This window comes from Ranitomeya imitator, chromosome 6 (genome assembly GCF_032444005.1).
Source record: "Ranitomeya imitator isolate aRanImi1 chromosome 6, aRanImi1.pri, whole genome shotgun sequence".
In the NCBI taxonomy this organism is placed as follows: Eukaryota; Metazoa; Chordata; class Amphibia; order Anura; family Dendrobatidae; genus Ranitomeya; species Ranitomeya imitator.
The window spans coordinates 482,173,691-482,187,866 of NC_091287.1; positions in this window are offsets into that span (position 1 = coordinate 482,173,691).

The following is a 14,176-nucleotide window of genomic DNA, read 5'->3' on the forward strand; positions in this document are numbered from 1 at the left end:
CTTTCAAATATTGGACGGTATCGCTCAACACTAGTGGTAACCAAATACCATGCATCATGTCTTAAATGGCCCAATGGGATATTCACTTACAGTGCCTTGCAAAAGTATTCGACCCCCTGGAACTTTTCAACCTTTTCCCACATATCATGCTTCAAACATAAAGATACCAAATGTAAATTTTTGGTGAAGACTCAACAACAAGTGGAACACAATTGTGAAGTTGAACAAAATTTATTGGTTATTTTACATTTTTGTGGAAATTCAAAAACTGAAAAGTGGGGCGTGCAATATTATTCGGCCCCTTTAACTTAATACTTTGTTGCGCCACCTTTTGCTGCAATTACAGCTGCAAGTCGCTTGGGGTACAGTATGTCTCTATCAGTTTTGTACATCGACATCTTGCCCATTCTTCCTTGGCAAACAGCTCGAGCTCAGTGAGGTTTGATGGAGATTGTTTGTGTACAGCAGTTTTCAGCTCTTTCCACAGATTCTCGATTGGATTGAGGTCTGGACTTTGACTTGGCCATTCTAACACCTGGATACGTTTATTTCTGAACCATTCCATTGTAGATTTTGCTTTATGTTTGGGATCATTGTCTTGTTGGAAGACAAATCTCCGTCCCAGTCTCAGGTCTTTTGCAGACTCCAACAGGTTTTCTTCAAGAATGGCCCTGTATTTTGCTCCATCCATCTTCCCATCAATTTTAACCATCTTCCTGTCCCTGCTGAAGAAAAGCAGGCCCAAACCATGATGCTGCCACCACCATGTTTGACAGTAGGGATGGTATGTTCATGGTGATGAGCTGTGTTGCCTATACACCAAACATATCTTTTGGCATTGTTGCCAAAAAGTTCGATTTTGGTTTCATCTGGCCAGAGCACCTTCTTCCACGTTTGGTGTGTCTCCCAGGTGGCTTGTTGCAAACTTTAAATGACTTGTTGCAAACTTTATGGATATCTTTGAGAAATGACTTTCTTCTTGCCACTCTTCCATAAAGGCCAGATTTGTGCAGTGTACGACTGATTGTTGTCCTATGGACAGAGTGTCCCACCTTAGCTGTAGATCTCTGCAGTTCATCCAGAGTGATCATGGTCCTCTTGGCTGCATCTCTGATCAGTCTTCTCCTTGTTTGAGATGAAAGTTTAGAGGGATGGCCGGGTCTTGGTAGATTTGCAGTGGTATGATACTTCTTCCATTTCAATATGATCGCTTGCACAGTGCTCCTTGGGATGTTTAATGTTTTGGAAATCATTTTGTATCCAAATCCAGCTTTAAACTTCTCCACAACAGTATCACGGACCTGCCTGTTGTGTTCCTTGGTCTTCATGATGCCCTCTCTGTGCTTCAAACAGAACCCTGAGACTATCACAGAGCAGGTGCATTTATACGGAGACTTGATTACACACAGGTGGATTGTACAGTTATATGAAAAAGTTTGGGCACCCCTATTAATCTTAAGCTTAATGTTTTCTAAAAATTGTTTTTTTTTTGCAACAGCTATTTCAGTTTCATATATCTAATAACTGTTGGACACAGTAATGTTTCTGCCTTGAAATGAGGTTTATTGTACTAACAGAAAATGTGCAATCTGCATTCAAACAAAATTTGTCAGGTGCATAATTATGGGCACCCCACCAGAAAAGTCACATTAATATTTAGTAGATCCTCCTTTTGCAAAAATAACAGCTTCTAGTCGCTTCCTGTAGCTTTTAATGAGTTCCTGGATCCTGGATGAAGGTATTTTTGACCATTCCTCTTTACAAAACAATTCCAGTTCAGTTAAGTTTGATGGTCGCCGAGCATGGACAGCCCTCTTCAAATGATCCCACAGATGTTCAATGATATTCAGGTCTGGGGACTGGGATGGCCATTCCAGAACAGTGTAATTGTTCCTCTGCATGAATGCCTGAGTAGATTTGGAGCAGTGTTTTGGATCATTGTCTTGCTGAAAGATCCATCCCCTGCATAACTTCAACTTTGTCACTGACTCATGAACATTATTGTCAAGAATCTGCTGATACTGAGAGGAACCCATGCGTCCCTCAACTTTAACAAGATTCCCGGTGCCGGCATTGGCCTCACAGCCCCAAAGCATGATGGAACCTCCACCAAATTTTACTGTGGGTAGCAAGTGTTTTTCTTGGAATGCTGTGTTTTTTGGCCGCCATGCATAACGCCTTTTTGTATGAGCAAACAACTCAATCTTGGTTTCATCAGTTCACAGGACCTTCTTCCAAAAAGAAATTGGCTTCTCCAAATGTCCTTTTGCATACCTCAGCCGACTCTGTTTGTGACGTGCTTGCAGAAACGGCTTCTTTCGCATCACTCTCCCATACAGCTTCTCCTTGTGCAAAGTGCGTTGTATAGTTGACCGATGCACAGTGACACCATCTGCAGCAAGTTGATGCTGCAGCTCTCTGGAGGTGGTCTGAGGATTGTCCTTGACTGATCTCACCATTCTTCTTCTCTGCCTTTCTGATGTTTTTCTTGGCCTGTCACTTCTGGCCTTAACAAGAACTGTACCTGTGTTCTTCCATTTCCCTACTATGTTCCTCACAGAGGAAATTGACAGGTTAAATCTCTGAGACAGCTTTTTGTATCCTTCCCCTGAACAACTATGTTGAATAATATTTGTTTTCAGATCATTAGACAGTTGTTTTGAGGAGCCCATGATGCCACTCTTCAGAGGAGATTCAAACAGGAGAACAACTTGCAAGTGGCCACTTTAAGTAGCTTTTCTCATGATTGCATACACCTGGCTATGAAGTTCAAAGCTCAATGAGGTTAGAAAACCAAAAAAAGTGCTTTAGTAAGTCAGTAAAAAGTAGGCAGGAGTATTTAAAACAAGAAAATGATAAGGGTGCCCATACTTATGCACCTGTCAAATTTTGTTTGAATGCAGATTGCACATTTTCTGTTAGTACAATAAACCTCATTTCAAGGCAGAAACATTACTGTGTCCAACAGTTATTAGATATATGAAACTGAAACAGCTGTTGCAAAAAAAACCAATTTTTATGAAACATTAAGCTTAAGATTAATAGGGGTGCCCAAACTTTTTCATATAACTATATTTATTCTCATTAGGCATTTCGGACAATACTGGATCATTCAGAGATCCACAATGAACTTCTGGAGTGAGTTTGCTGCACTGAAAGTAAAGGGCCGAATAATATTGCACGCCCCACGTTTCAGTTTTTGAATTTCCACAGAAATTTAAAATAACCAATAAATTTTGTTTAACTTCACTTCACAATTGTGTTCCACTTGTTGTTGATTCATCACCAAAAATTTACAATTGGTATCTTTATGTTTGAAGCATGATATGTGGGAAAAGTTGAAAAGTTCCAGGGGGCCGAATACTTCTACAAGGCACTGTAGATTGTCATCTCTTCTATGTATTTCTAAGGCAATCATTTTCATGGTTCTATTTGTAAAATGAACATCGACATCTACTTTTCACAAGCCAAAAGCAAAACTGTTGTTAACTATGGTTATGAGTCGCCCACCAGGGCAATAGGAATACTCGGTACTGGATGCGGTGGCACTTAAAGGGGATGTCACGGTGGCGCGACCCGGTTCGTGGCACTCAATAAAAGGGTAAAGGTCTTTTAAGGGAATTGTGAAAGTCTATTTTCAGGACGCCACCTGTGGTTCTCGGTCACATTGTCCATGTGCAGTCCGTGTGCCGTGCAGGAGACAGCGCTACAGTAAGCACTGTCCCCCCCAGTGGTGCTGAAGCTGCCATTCATATCTTCTCTGCAGCAGCGCTTGCTGTAGAAAAGATATGATAAATCCTTTATATCATATCATAATGGCAGCTTCAGCACCAGATGCAGGGGACAGCGCTTATCTCTAGCGTTGTCTCCTGCACGCTCCGTGTGGTACCCAGTTGGCACATGGGCGGCAAACATGTGCCACAAGTGTGCCACAGAAACGCATGGGCACACGGACACGGATAATTCCGGTACCGATTTTTCCGGTACCGGAATTATCTGGACGTGTGAGACTGCCCTTAATGGGTCCGTGTAATCCGTGCGCTCCCACGAACACTGACATGTCTCCGTGTTTTGCACACGGACACACGGTCCGTGAAAACACGCTGACATGTGCAGAGACACATTGATTTCAATGTGTCTACGTGAGTCAGTGTCTCTGGTACATGAGGAAACTGTCACCTCACGTACCGGAGCCACTGACGTGTGAAACCGGCCTAAGGGCCACTTTTGCACCCAACCCACAGCTATTAACCTCTTCATGCCCTGTAGAAGCACTGCAAGCAAAAGGAGAAATGTCAGTGATGATTCTAACCCATAGTTCACAAGAACTGGAGGATTGGAATATCAGTGATGATTTTATTTGGAGAACAATGAAAACATTTTCCTTAACTGGCGCACAACATTCTGGAAATATAGAAATCCATATACTGCTCCTTGCAAAGGCATCTGGTGACTGTGGTCACTTGTTGACATGATATTAAGGCATTAATATGAAGTAAAGTTGGTTAGAGGTATAAAAATATACTTTTATGCCAAGGCTGCCTTTTATCTGTCCCGTGGCTACATGTGCACCAGGAAAGAAGGTCTAAGGATCCTTATGTGTTTCTGTTATTGAATAGTTTCAGGATTACAAAGTCTCCAATATCTTCTAAACAGATTATACTAATGCTGGGAGTCCCTGGCCAGTTCTCAATGACCTTTAACTCCTGTGTCCTTCCTTGTCCTCTCATGGCCGATAGATTAACTGCTTCTTGCTTGCATAAAGCAGGTTTAAGAAATAACTAGTTACCATGAGCTTCTAAAGCACAAAACTTTCATAACATCTGAGTAAAATCCTGTAGTTATGGCAATAAGATAAATTATATTTATTGACATATACAGATCTGACATTGAACAGTGTAAGAAGCTATGGACTTACCTACAGTAACTTATGCCTAGCAGAATAAGGCTGCCGTCACAATAGCAGTATTTGGTCAGTATTTTACATCAGTATTTGTAGCCAAAACCAGGAGTGGGTGATAAATACAGAAGTGGTGCATATGTTTCTATTATACTTTTCCTCTGATTGTTCCACTCCTGGTTTTGGCTACAAATACTGATGTAAAATACTGACCTAATACTGCTAGTGTGACGGCAGCCTAAGAGTCCAAACCACACCCATCTCACTGTAGAGAGGTTGTCCATTACTTTAGATATTGATGATATATGCTTAGGATAAGTTGTCAATATCAGATTGGTGAAGGCAGGGCTGGCGCCAGCTTCCACAATTACAAGCAAGTGCCAGCGCACATAGTGCTAAGGAATTGATTATGCCCAGGTTTCAACTTGTGACATCTACCATACATGTACAGCTGATGTGTGCACTGCATGTATGCAGCACGTTCAAGATCTATACAGCACGCAGCGCAGTCTTAGAAAATATCTGTCACCAGGATTTTACTGTGTACTTTGAGAGAACCATAATGTAGGAGCAGAGACCCTGATTAAACCAATGTGTCTCTTTCTGGACTGTTTTTGCTTTTTCAATACAATCAGTGTTTTATCAGCAGGAGATTATCTCTACAGGACAACTGCCCTGGTATCTCCTATTCAAACCATAGTACTGATTACCAGCTCACTGTCATGACACAATGTACACAGAAAGCTGTGATGTGGGGCGATGTTATATACAGCTCAACAACTGAGCTCTGCTAGATCTGCAGCAGAGAAAACTGTGACTGTGTCGTAATTACTGTATCCAGTAAAGAAAGTGATTCTGTAAGGGGGGGTGAAGATGCTGAGTCAAGAAGAGTTAAATTGTATAGTAATATATAATAATGTTTTATGGTTATGTGCTTTTATATAAAATTGCATTTTATCCTTATGGTCGGTTTGTGCTTCAGTTTTCCTGGAAGTTTTACCTCAAACCAATCCCCGGGGATAAGGGCGGGCTGCCCATAGGGGAACCCTCGAGCAGGCATAGGGATCTAGTTTAGTAGCAGTTAGGGTAAGATATAGCTAACAGCTTGGGATTAGCCCATATATGGGGCGGGGTTAGATCAGATAAAAAGGGGAAGCCCTTCCTAGTTGGGAGAGTGTAGTAGGAAGTTTCTGACAGTGTGAGGTGCTACAAGTTCAAGGTCAGCGGGTGCACAGGTGGTGAAGTGTCCTGTCTGTCTCAAGTCTCCCAAACAGCATTGTTCTGCCCATTCTGGCGAAGGTCAGGTTTCGTATCTAGCTTTAAAAAGGTTTAATACCATAGTTTTGGTTTTGCTGTGTTATAGCACCACCCAGTGGTGGTTAAATTTATTACCTGTGTTTTTCAGTAACTATTAGAATGTTGCATTCTGGGATTCACCAAGGTATCATGGGAAGGGGAAACTCCATTTTCTCTCTGTGTATTTCCCTGGACACACGTGTTAATCTGCTGTGTTGAACTACCTCACTTACTTGCCATTCCGGTTAAGAGTATCCGGTAAGACCATTTTCCCTGTTCTTGCTAATGTTGTACAGAGTGTGATTAACTGTATAGCAGCCAGTACACAGGAAATGTGATTTCAGTTACCTGCTGTATGTAGTTATTATAGAAGTTGCATCATCCTGTATGCTTTCCCTGTTAGTTGCAGTCATGTTATTATTTGCCCAATACTTATACAAATCATTTGTATTCTTATAGTTTTACCGCGCTCATGTTTACCAATAAACAAGTTAGACTACAGAGAACAGTCTGCTTATTTGGGAGACAGAAGTGGTTTATGCCGTATGTCGGATCACACACCGTATCAACGTGTATGAAGACAGAACAGTAAAACGGATTCTTGACGCCAGCGGAGGCCAGTAAAACGCAGGCTAGATACCAGCAAGCAGTAAAACGGATGCTATACCCCAGTGGAGGCCAGTAAACGCAGGCTAGATACCAGCAAGCAGTTAAACAGAAGCTAAATACCAGCGGAGGCTAGCAAAACCAGGCTAGACGCCAGCAATAACAAGACCACTTACACAGCCGCTTGTACCTCACCGCAGAGCCTGCAGATACCGCAGCGGCCGCCATATTGCCCGCCAAGCGCTACACGTCTCAGTCTACGCTGAAGTCATTCCTACCCGCTCTGAGATGACCTACAGCCTGCAAACGGACACACAATGTCTGCAAGTCGAGCATCCTCAGTCAGGACGAGGTCTCAAACAAGCCGCTCTAGCAAGTCTTCCTCGAAAAGGTCTGTCACCCTCGCCCGAGCAGAAGCTGAGGCGGCGAAGGTAAGATCCTCCTTCGCTGCACAAGAGATGCAGTTAAAGTTAAGACAAGCAGAGCAAGAAGCAGAAAGAGCCCGCCTGCAAGCAGATAGAGAAGCAGAAAGAGCCTGCCAAGAAGCAGAAAGAGCCCGCCTGCAAGCCGAGCAAGAAGTAGAAAGAGCCCGCCTGCAAGCCGAGCAAGAAGTAGAAAGAGCCCGCCTGCAAGCCGATAGAGATGCAGATACAGCACGCCTGCGAGCGACCTTAGAAAGGCTTTCCGCTGAAAAAGAAGCAGCAGCCGCAATAGCCAAAGCTGAGTTCTTAGAAGCCGTGGAGTGTCCTGAATCCGAGCGTGACAGCGACGTACGTGGATCAGACCTTGATCGTCAGGACCCTGCTCAACGCGTCTCAGAATATGTCCACCAACATCCCGGAATAGAAGACAACTCTGATCCGTTACACCAACCAGCCTATACAGATTACCAGAGATCCTTCCCCCAAACACCGTACTGGAAGCAGGAAGGTATACTGCGAAACGACGTTGACCACCACTACCGTCTTACAGAACAGAAGGTACGGCCTCCTCCCAGACTGACAGGGACACCCTTCGCTTCAGAACGGTTTTATGCAGACTTTCCTAAGCCAGAAGCTCCTACCAGGTATGAGGATGCACCACACACACCGCATAACAACAGCACACCAGCTCATGTTGGCACTGACTCAGCCACTATGAACTTTGCAAGGTTCTTTACCCGCCGGGAGCTGGTGACCAAGGGACTTGTAAAGTTCACCGATCGAGCTGAAAGCTACAGAGCTTGGCGAGCCTCCTTCCAGAACGCCATCAGAGACTTGCATCTTTCCAGTAGTGAAGAGTTAGATCTACTGGTTAAGTGGCTTGGGAACGAGTCAGCTGAACACGCCAAAAGAATCAGGAACATTAACATAAAGTACCCACACACAGGACTTCGCATGGTGTGGAAGAGACTCGAAGAATGTTATGGGTCAATAGAAGCTATAGAAAATGCTTTGTATAAAAGAATTGATGATTTCCCCAAGATAGCAAATAAGGGTTATCAAAAGCTCAGGGAACTGAGCGACTTGTTAATGGAGGTACATGCTGCTCAGGCAGAAGGTGACCTACCAGGGTTGGCATTCCTGGACACTGCCAGAGGTGTCAACCCGATTGTCCAAAAGCTCCCTTACAATTTACAAGAAAAGTGGGTCAGTCACGGGTCCCGTTACAAACAGGCTCATAAGGTGCCATTTCCTCCTTTCAGGGTGTTTGTAGACTTTGTTGCTCAGCAGGCTAAAGTTAGAAATGACCCCAGTTTCGATTTCACTATGTCATGTACCACTGCCTCCGGTGTAAAACCCAGTAAAAACACCAGTGGCAGTACACAAAACTAATGTTACCTCCACAGGTTTTCCTTACAGGGCAAGTAAGTCCTCTCCAGGGGAGGACAAACCTCAGGATCTCAGCAAACACTGCCCCCTACACAAGAAACCTCATCCTCTACTAAAATGTAGAGCCTTCAGGGAGAAGCCTCTAGAAGACCGTAAGAGCTTCCTAAAGGAAAACAAGATATGCTTCAGATGCTGCGCGACTACCTCACACTTCGCCAAGAACTGTGAAACCAGTGTGAAATGCGCAGAATGCAGTAGTGTGGAGCACAACACGGCTTTACACCCTGGACCACCCTCGGGGGTATCGTCACGAGTAGAAGAGTCTGCCGAAAAACAGACGGACACTGACATTGACACCCCAGTGGTCACTTCTCAGTGTACAGAGATCTGCAAGGAATTTGTAGCAGGGAGATCCTGCCCGAAGATCTGTCTTGTCAGAGTATTCCCAGTGAGCCAACGGGATAAGGCAATCAAGGTATATGCAATATTGGACGATCAGAGCAACAGGTCTCTAGCTAAGTCCTTTTTCTTCAACACCTTCAACATTGCTGGTCCCGGCTCTCCATACTCCTTGAAGACATGTGCAGGTACTGTCGAGACGGCGGGGAGAAAGGCGACCGGATTCAAAGTAGAGTCTATAGACGGTCAAACCTGCTTATCCTTGCCATCGATACTGGAGTGCAATCAAATTCCCGACAACAGGTCGGAGATACCTACACCAGAGGTAGCAGCTCATCACACCCACTTGAAATGTATAGCTCACCTGATACCGGAGCTTGACCAAGGAGCTCCTATCGTCTTACTCTTCGGAAGAGACATTTTACAGGTCCACAAGGCTAGAGGACAGATCAACGGCCCACAAAATGCCCCATATGCTCAGAGACTTGACCTAGGATGGGTCATTGTGGGAGACGTCTGTTTGGGTGGAGCACACAAGCCGACATCAGTCAACAGCATGCTCACCAATACCCTCGAGAATGGACGCCCGTCTCTCTTCCAGCCATGCGAGAGCAGTTTCCTGATTAAAGAATTGCCACACAACACCCCTCCATCTTGTCCATTAGCTGATCCCTCCTGTGAAGACCATGCATGCGACGGTGAGCAAGATCATATAGAGTGCACAGTTTTCCACAGGACAAGAGAAGACAACCAGGTAGCAACATCCATAGAGGACAGACTGTTCTTGGACATCATGGAGCGAGAGATAGTAAGAGATGAATCAAAGAGTTGGGTCGCACCTTTACCATTCAAACCACAGAGGCAACGCTTACCCAACAACAGAGAACTTGTGTACAGTCGATTTGTCTCCCTTACACGCAAACTGCAGAAGTCACCAGAGACAAAAGAACACTTCTTTACCTTCATGGAGAGAATATTCCAGAGTGGCCACGCGGAAATTGCACCTGTACTTCAAGATTCCGAGGAATGTTGGTACTTACCTATTTTCGGCGTGTATCATCCGAAGAAACCTGGTCAGATAAGAGTGGTATTTGACTCAAGTGCCAGATACGAAGGTGTTTCTTTAAACGACGTCTTTCTATCTTGTCCAGACCTCAACAACAGACTTCTGGGAGTACTTCTTCGTTTCCGCAAAGATGCAGTAGCATTTATGGCCGACATACAACAGATGTTTCACTGCTTCCTTGTTAAAGAAGAACACAGAAACTACTTGAGGTTTTTCTGGTACCGCGATAATGACCCCTACAAGGACATCGTGGAATATCGTATGAAGGTACACATCTTCGGGAACAGCCCTTCCCCTGCTGTCGCTATCTATGGGCTTAGACATTCAGCCAGAGAGGGTGAAGCAAAGTACGGATCGGATGTAAGATCTTTTGTGGAAAAGGATTTCTACGTAGATGACTGCCTGAAATCCACACCCACAGATGAGTCGGCAGTCAGTCTCCTGAAAAGGGCGCAAGAAATGCTCGCTTCATCCAATTTGAGGTTGCACAAAATTGCTTCCAACAGCCAAAAACTAATGGCAGCCTTTCCCTCTCAAGATTACTCAACCGATTTAAAAGACTTGGATTTAAGCACGGACTCCCTCCCTATGCAGCGGAGCCTGGGTTTACTTTGGGATTTGAAAAGGGATGCATTCACCTTCCAGATCAGCGAAGAAGAGAAACCTTTCACGCGTAGAGGCGTCCTGTCCGTTGTGAACAGCTTGTACGATCCTCTGGGATTTGTAACTCCTGTAACTATCCAAGGTAAAATGATGTTGAGAGACTTCACCCAAGAGACGTCCGATTGGGATGATCCGCTTCCCAGTGAGAAAAGAGACTTGTGGGTAAGATGGAAGAACTCGTTAGAAGCCCTGTCAAGTCTCTACGTTGCACGACCATATGCTTCTGTGCCATCAACAGAAATCAAGATGCAAAGGCTTTGTATCTTCTGCGATGCCTCAACCAAAGCAATTGCAGCAGTGGCGTATTTGAAAACTATTGACATCAACGAACAATGCCACGTGAGGCTTGTTATGAGCCGGACAAAACTGGCCCCGCTCCGTGAACACACAGTACCCAGACTGGAACTCTGTGCAGCTGTGTTAGCAGTAGAGTTAGCTGAGCGTATCTCAACAGAAATGGACCTGGAGGTCAAAGAAATCGAGTTCTACACTGACAGCAAGGTAGTGTTGGGGTAAATTTGCAATGAAACTCGTCGTTTCTATGTCTACGTCAGGAATCGAGTGCTAAGGATCAGGAGATCCACCGACCCTAAACAGTGGCATTATGTGTCCACAAACCACAACCCTGCGGACCACGCAACCAGATCCATTGAAGCAAGACACCTTAAGGACACAACCTGGTTTACTGGCCCAACATTCTTACACCATTCGACGCCATACACGGACAAGTCAAACATCTTTGAGCTGGTAGATCCGGAGGCAGATAAAGAAATCCACCCTCAGGTATCCGTCCTACGTACGGTGACTAAAGACAATCACCTCAAATCCCACCGTTTCAATAGGTTCTCAACTTGGAACTCGCTTGTTCGTGCCCTCGCTTGTTTAATTCATGCGGCTCGATCCTACAAGTCAACGTCACCCGCCATCCAGGAACCTTGCAAAGGTTGGCACCACTGCAAGCTTGCCTTTACCGTTCTAAACATGGAAAATGCCAAGAACGTTATAATTCGTACCATACAACGTGAATGTTACGCCAAAGAAATAGATAACCTCAATAAAAACCAACCTGTCTCTAGAGACAGTATCTTGAAGAAGCTTGATCCAATCATCGACCAAGATGGGCTGTTAAGAATTGGAGGTCGTCTTCAAGAAGCTGAAGTGGAATTTGGGGAGAAACACCCTATAATAATTCCTGGACATCATCATGTCACGACCCTGCTTGTGCTACACCACCACGTCTTGGTGAAACATCAGGGCCGACTGTTTACCGAAGGAAATCTACGAACTGCTGGACTATGGATAGTTGGAGCAAAGCGGTGCGTGAGTAAACTCATTTACAACTGCGTGATATGTCGCAAACTCCGTGGCGGGACTCAAAAGCCAAAGATGGCCAATCTCCCACCTGACAGACTTAGTACAGAACCTCCTTTTACCAACGTCGGACTGGACGTATTCGGGCCATGGTCTGTGGTTGCACGGCACACTAGAAGAGTCCAAGCCAACGCCAAACGCTGGGCGGTTATGTTCACCTGTATGTCCATCAGAGCAGTCCACATCGAAGTAATTGAGTCCATGGACACTTCAGGGTTTATAAATGCACTCCGACGTTTCATCGCCATCAGAGGGCCCGTGAAGCACATACGCTCCGATAGAGGTACCAACTTTGTAGGAGCAGTGAAAGAACTTCAAATTCCTTCCAACCTAGACACCACCAGTGTGGAAAGGTACTTGAATGAGCAGGGATGCACCTGGACTTTCAATCTTCCACACTCTTCTCACATGGGAGGCGCTTGGGAGAGGATGATAGGAATGGCAAGCAGAATCCTTGACTCCATCTTCTTGCAAGCAGGTAGCGCAAGACTCACACATGAAAGTTTGACCACATTCCTGGCAGAAGTTTCGGCCATTATTAATGCTAGACCATTGACTTCACTTTCTAGTGACTCTGAGGATCCGACCATTCTCACTCCTGCCATGTTACTTACTCAGAAAGCCAGCATTCTCAGCGCTCCACCTGGAGAATTTAGCAACAAGGACCTCTACAGACGACAATGGAGACAAGTCCAAAGTCTCTCCAATACCTTCTGGGACAGATGGAGGAAGCAGTACCTCTCTACCTTACAACCCAGGAAGAAGTGGCAGACCGACAAACCAAACATCAAAACCGGTGATGTCGTTCTCATGAAAGACAGCCAGTCTCACCGTAATGAGTGGCCACTAGGCCTCATCACTAAGATACTCCCAAGCAAAGATGGGAAGGTGCGTAAGGTCGAGGTCAAAGTAGGCAAGTCCGGGGAGAGTAAACTATTCCTCAGACCAGTTGCGGAACTTGTCTTACTGTTTTCACCAAAAGAACCTGTGGGTGGCATCGGTTGATGCCAAGCGGGGAGTGTTCTGCCCATTCTGGCGAAGGTCAGGTTTCGTATCTAGCTTTAAAAAGGTTTAATACCATAGTTTTGGTTTTGCTGTGTTATAGCACCACCCAGTGGTGGTTAAATTTATTACCTGTGTTTTTCAGTAACTATTAGAGTGTTGCATTCTGGGATTCACCAAGGTATCATGGGAAGGGGAAACTCCATTTTCTCTCTGTGTATTTCCCTGGACACACGTGTTAATCTGCTGTGTTGAACTACCTCACTTACTTGCCATTCCGGTTAAGAGTATCCGGTAAGACCATTATCCCTGTTCTTGCTATGTAATGTTGTACAGAGTGTGATTAACTGTATAGCAGCCAGTACACAGGAAATGTGATTTCAGTTACCTGCTGTATGTAGTTATTATAGAAGTTGCATCATCCTGTATGCTTTCCCTGTTAGTTGCAGTCATGTTATTATTTGCCCAATACTTATACAAATCATTTGTATTCTTATAGTTTTACCGCGCTCATGTTTACCAATAAACAAGTTAGACTACAGAGAACAGTCTGCTTATTTGGGAGACAGAAGTGGTTTATGCCGTATGTCGGATCACACACCGTATCAACGTGTATGAAGACAGAACAAGCATGAAGACACATCTGAAGTTTTGCGCAGATACCTGGGGTCTGCCAGGGCCCCTAAGAGGTATCAGATTCCATGACTCTTTCTCCCCAAAGTGGAAGAGTGCGGTCGAGTCACAGCGAGAGGGAAAGGTGGTGAGCCTCAGAGAAGCTCTAATGCCGGAGAGGAAGCCCTTGGAACCAGCAGAGTTGTGTTGAGGCAGGGGCAGGTCGGGCAGAATGGAGGCTCTGATTGTGTATTGGGCAAAGGGAACCTAAAGCGAAGGGGTCTCTGTCTTATTCTGTATGCCGCAGCCTTAGGTATCCAAATCACACAGTAAAGCCAAACCTGTTGAACTGGACCACATGTCTCCAGTGATGTGTGCAACTGTGTCCGTTCCCAAGGACTGGAAGGTAAAAAGGACTTCCGAAATACAAGTGAGTGCAGAACGAATCCC